Raw genomic sequence first — 6,112 nt, 5'->3', positions numbered from 1 at the left:
ATTGCTAGGAAGTGGTAGAGAACTTCAAAGCCTGGGTTTTCCCTACCCTCTGTCCTTGTGCGCACGCAGCCATCCTTCATCTTATACCCACGCCGGCTCTGTAGCCTCCAACTCTGCATGGATGACTGGGACCTGAAGTGTGGGGCTCACAGAAGCTGGTGGGCTCGGTGCATCCGGGGGGAGAGGGAGTCATGTGGGTTATGAACACTCACTCGGGACGACTCGGCTTGGGGCTGCAAGGAAGTGTCACAGTCTGCAAATGACTGCTCATCGTGGAAAGTCAAGTTCGAAAACCTCCTCCTCAGGGGCACCTGGGTGGCTCAGTAAGAGGCAGCTCAGGTCATGAGCTCATGGTTCGTGAGTCTGAGCCCCACATCAGGGTCTTTGCTGTCAGTGCAGTGTGATTCAGATCCTCTGCCCCACCCTGCTCTCTCCCTCCCCGCTTGCTCTCTCTGAAAAATAAACATCTTTTTAAAAAACTGAAAGCCTCCTCCTCTGAGAAGCCCCCCTGACTCTGTAGAGTCACCGTTGTCCTCTGAGCTCCTCCCCACACCCCACTTTCACCAGCACAGAACGCCCTCCTGACTGTAGGCTTCTCAAGAACAGGGCTGTGCCTTGCCCTCTGTGCTCCTGGCCTCGCCCCAGCCTCTACTGGACACGGGAGAGACACAGGAGCTGTTTGTTGGGAGAGCGGATGGGTGACTGAATGAATGGATGGACATTGGCAGGGCCCAGATGCCTGGTCACCCTTGGCAACAGGGCCCCCTGGTGGCTGAATCTGCACTTCGCCCTGCTGCAGCCCCGAGAGATCCAGAAGGGATGTGTTTGACATCCATTCCCTCATAACTGCGCTGTGAGGCTGGAGGCTGGCCCAAGGGGACAAAGAAGGAAGGGGCAGAACTGGGATTGGATCTCAGTCCGTTGGCCTTCAGAGCCTTGTCGTTGCTGTGGTCCCCACGCTGCCCCTCACCCAGATGTTGTGCCCCAGCCTGGCCACGACAGGCTTTGGCTTTGAGGTTTCCCTCACCTGCGGCACCATCCTCCCCTCCTGCCTCCACTCAGACTTGCCCTGTCTCCCTCCAGCACACCCCGCCCCCTTGGAAAGCCTCTAACTCAGAGCCGGACAGACCCAGGCTCAAATTCCAGCCCCCTCCCCCCACTGCCGACTCCCTGAAGCTCACTTTCCACCCTGAACCTCAGTTTCCCAGTCTGTACAATGGGAACAGGGATCTCCATGTGACCTAAATTGAGAACTACCCTAAGAATGAGGAAAAGAGGGAAACAAGCTGGGCCCACTGAGAACTGGACAGAGAAATTGGTATGTAATGAGTCAGAGCAGAGATGTCCAAAGTCGTCTTAAAGGGCCAGGCTAGTGTGGTTCTGCAGAAACTGACAGGTATTAGGGGAAAGTACTGACCCACCTAAAGGAATAAAGCATCCTCAGACAAAAGTGAGTCCCCACAACCCCAAGGTACCGAGCTTGGCCAAGGAGTGACAGCTCTGGCTATTGAACCAGTGGCCACACTGAGCACGTGTTGAAATGGACCAGGTGGGTGTCACGGATGGGCCTTGAGTACGCCCTGTCGCCATGGCGCTGCGTCGCTCTGGAGACCTGGAGGCTGTGGCTGTCTTAGCCTGGGTCTCAGTCTCAATTGTCTTTGAGACTAGGCAGATCCAAGAGCCAGCAAGGGGTGTGGGAACAGGGAGTGGAAGACCCGTGTCCGGCACATGTTAGGGAGTGTGCACTGGCCTAAAGGCGTTCGGCATCAATGACTTAAACACGCGATACCAGCCTGCATCACTCAGAGTCCTAACAGGAAACAAATGACATACATTGATTAAGGGGAATTGGGGCAGCATTTATTTTTAAAAGGGCTAATGACAAAGCAGGGCATGGGGGAGTCACAAGAGAGTGCAAGGGCCTGGGGCAGCAGCAAAGCTCTCAGCCCTAAGCCTGCAGGGTCAAAGCGAGGGGGAAGTGACTAGTACGCAGATGGAAAGGGCTTCTGGGGAATAAACACCTTGGGCACCCCCCTTCCCTCCATCTCATCTCCTGCTGGGCTCCCCATTTACTAAACCCCACAGGATCCTCCCTCTCCCCCCACTCCACCCCGTGGACTTTGAAATGAACAAAAAATACACTTCTCTCTTATTTAAAGCACTGTTTTTAGAGTCTTTGTAACATTGCTCCAGTCCTAACCAATATAATCGCAAAAGAAAACACCTACCAGGAAGTTAGGATAATTGCGAATGTACATGTATCGTGAACTTATATTTGTTTTGGTGAAACGTATAAAGCAAATCTGCCAGGATTGTAAAGAGAAAGTCGTGGATCTATAAACAAAGTGGGAAAGGGTTTTAATTAAACTTTCGTAAAACCAATGGCTCACGTGGCAAAGCATTAGTGAGGATACAGAAGCTTGAAGACTATAATTAAGGAGCTTCGTCTACTGGGTAAACATACACTTCTTTTACAGCGCCCCCCGCCCCAGAATACACATTGTTTTCAAGCTCGTGGAACATTTTAAAAAAATCACATGTTTGGCATCAAGAAAGTCTACAGTGTTTTCAAAGAATCAATATCACTGCCAGGTTCTCTAATCCCAATATAATAAAATCAGAAACGAACAATAAAAGATGGCCTAAGAAATCCAATATATTTTGTAACTTAAAAATGCATTTCTGCATAAGTCATGGGATAAGAAGAGCATTATCATGGAAATGACAAGATATTTAAAACTAAGTCACAATAAAGCTAAAGTGGAACTTGAAGGAAAAAATTCTAGCCTGAAATGCATTTATTAAAAACAGGAAGGTCTGGCAACAATGAATTAAGTGTCTGACTTGAGACTTTAGGAAAAGGCCATCTGAAAACCCAAAGAGAGCAGAAGAAAGGAAATAATAAAGCAGGAAGGAATGCTATGGAAACCAACAGAAAGTTGAAGTCTTTTAAAAAGACTTAGTAAATTCTTTTAAAAAGCTTCGACAAAATAAATTATTTGCACAAAATATACCATATTAGGAATAAAAAGGATAGGACTAGAGATGCGATCAAGCTTTTAAAAAAAATCACTTAAATACCCTATAGAGAGTTCTGACAAGACGTCAAATTAAGATCATAGGAAAAACAGGAAATAAACTCAGAAAAAAGAAGTAGCTTGTAGGAGTGGAGAACAGAAAAATGATTACGCATGGGAAATTGGAATAAGCATGGACTTTATAAGAAAAGGTTCATTTTATAAATTATTATTATTATTTTTAATGTTTATCTATTATTTTGAGGAGAGAGAGACAGAGACAGAGCACAGGCAGGTTAGGGGCAGAGAGAGAGGGAGACACAGAATCCGAAGCAGGCTCCAGGCTCCGAGCTGTCAGCACAGAGCCCAATGCGGGGCTCGAATCAACAGACCACAGACCATGAGATCATGACCTGAGCCGAAGTCAGACACTCAACTGACTGAGCCATCCCGGCACCCCGTAAGAAAAGTTTTATAGGGGCGCCGGGGTGGCTCAGTCAGGTGAGCATCCGACTCTTGATTTCTGCTCAGGTCATGATCCCAGGGTCATGGGATTGAGCTCCAAATCAGGCTCAGCCCTGAGTGTGGAGCCTGTTTAAGATTCTCTCTCTCCCTCTGCCCCTTTCTCCTACTCCCTCACACACATTCTCTCTCTCTCAAATAAAATTTTTAAAAAATTAAAATTTTACAGACATTTGGGGAATAAAATAAAGAATGTAAGACCAAAAAAAAAAAAACCCCAACAACAACACTGCGAACAATCAAATTATAGGCAGGAAGCTATGATCAGAGTTCAAAAGTATTCTAACTGAGGTCCTTGATGGTTCTAGAAGAGGACATTGATTAACTTTGGACTTTGTTACGTTGAAGCATGCATGTTAAAAATTTAAGGATGACTAATCAAAGAACAGAAATAGAATGTATTCTAAACCCACAGAGAGGAAACAAAAGGAATGAAGACGGTCCAATCCCTTCACCTCCGGGCAGGAAATGACAAATAAAAGAAGCAAAGGAAAAGCTTGGTGTGGCCTGCTGGTTTCCAAGACGGCCCCAATGATCCCTGCCTCCTAGGACCCACGCCCAAGTGAAGTCCCCTCCCATAATGTGCGGGTGGGACTTGGTGACTTGTTCCTGTGCCGTAGAATATGGTAGAAGTGATGGTATGTCACTCGCAAGCACAGCTGGCTGTCTGGGAGTATAACCCACGTTCTCACACAGGGCGCTGTCTTCAGAAGGCCCCCATGCTTGGTTTAGTGCTCTGCTCTCACTGACCTGAAATTCCTAATAATTTTTTAATAAAGGGACCCCACGAGGGGCGCCTGGGTGGCTTAGTTGGTTAAGCGTNAAAAAAAAAAAAAGGGACCCCACAAATTATGTAGTCAGTTTTGCTTCCAAGGTCAGGTTATCAGTAGGGTTGCCAGATAAGATTCAGGAAGTCCCATCAAATTTAAATTTTGAATAAGCAATGAAAAAGTTTTTAGTATAAATATGGCCTGTGAGAATATTGAAATTTTACCTGAAATTTAAATTTAACTGAGCATTCTGTATTTTTATTCGCTAAATCTAGCGACTCAATGAGAAAAGTCCCACTGCTTTCCCTCTGTTGCTGTCTCTGTGCCCTCTCTGTCTTTTTCGGATCGCTCACTCTGGGGAAGCCTTATCGCCAGCTTGGAGAAGTTCGTGTGGCGAGGAACAAAAGCTTCCTGCCCTTGGCCATGGGAATGAACTTGGAAGCAGAGCCTCAACAGACCCTTCAGATGGAGATGGCTGTGTCCCTGGCGTACAGCTTGCAATCTCACAGATAGTCTGAGCCAGGACCATGTAGCTACGCGGTTCCCAGATTCTGGACTGTAAGAAATCGGGTGAGATAATAAATGTTGGTTGTTTTGAAATGCTCTGTTTGGGGGTCGTTTGTTACATAGCAATAGCTAACTATTGATATTACATCTGGTAAAGGGAAAACACAAAAGAGGATTTAGAAATAACATTCTAAATGCCGGTAATCACAAAAAACATAAATGGACTGTTTTCACCAGTTGCTAGATTATCATAGCGAAGGAAAACACATACTGTAGCTATGTGCCACTCCTGAGAGACATCTAAAACAAAGCTACAGAAATACTGAAAGCAAAAATATGAAAAAAGACACCCAGGGTCTAACAGACACTGCCCATTGTCTGAGCAACGGTGTGCCCCAAACCTTTTCCTCTTTGTTACTGAATCCCTAATTTTTTTTCTTCCGGGAAGGAGGCAGAGATCTGTCGTTCCAGGAGGAGTGTCTGTCCACCAGCCTCAGTTTACTTCTTGTGATGTCAGAGTACCAGCCGCAAAGGATGAATCGTGATTTGGTCTAAGCTAACATGGAACCTCATTCCTCTTGGTCAGTAATTAAGGAAAAGATGCCCACGTGCTCCTGTTCTGGAAACTGTAAAGGTGTAAAGGGAAATCTGGAAGCGTTTCTTTCCTTTTCCCTTCTCCTGTGTGGCCCGCGCACACAGAGCCTCAAAGTGCTGCAGCCTTTTTGCAATCTTGATGACAAACATGAACACAAAGGCCTCCAGGCTACTGCTAATGAAAGGGAAACACAGAGCAAGCCTGGGTACCTGGTAGCATCGTGAAGAGGCTAGGATAATGCTGACAATGGCCTGACTTTGCAATTTTTGTCACTTAAAGAAAACCTATCTCAGTTTGCTTCAGCCACTGTTGTTGGGTTTTGTGACTTGCAGCTAAAATAATTTTATTTAATGTTCCAGGTTGAGAGAGAGAGAGAGAGAGAGAGAGCATGAGTGGGGGAGGGGTAGAGAGAGAAGGAGACACAGAATCGGAAGCAGGCTCCAGACTCTGAGCTGTAGCACAGAGCCCAACGCGAGGCTCGAACCCATGAACTGTGAGATCATGATCTGAGCCAAAGTGAGACGCTCAACCGATGGAGCCACCCAGGTACCCCTAAAAGCATTCCTAACAGGCACAGAAGGCAAATACTAAGCCAAAAAAGCTGGTGTATCTTTATAAATCTCAGATGTAATGGACTAAAGGCATCATTATGGATAAGAGGGTCATTGCATAATAATTAATCAGAAAAATTTTAAAAAGGA

Source organism: Crocuta crocuta, unplaced genomic scaffold, assembly GCF_008692635.1.
Source record: "Crocuta crocuta isolate KB4526 unplaced genomic scaffold, BGI_CrCroc_1.0 scaffold214, whole genome shotgun sequence".
NCBI lineage: Eukaryota > Metazoa > Chordata > Mammalia > Carnivora > Hyaenidae > Crocuta > Crocuta crocuta.
This window is presented reverse-complemented; position numbering follows the sequence as displayed.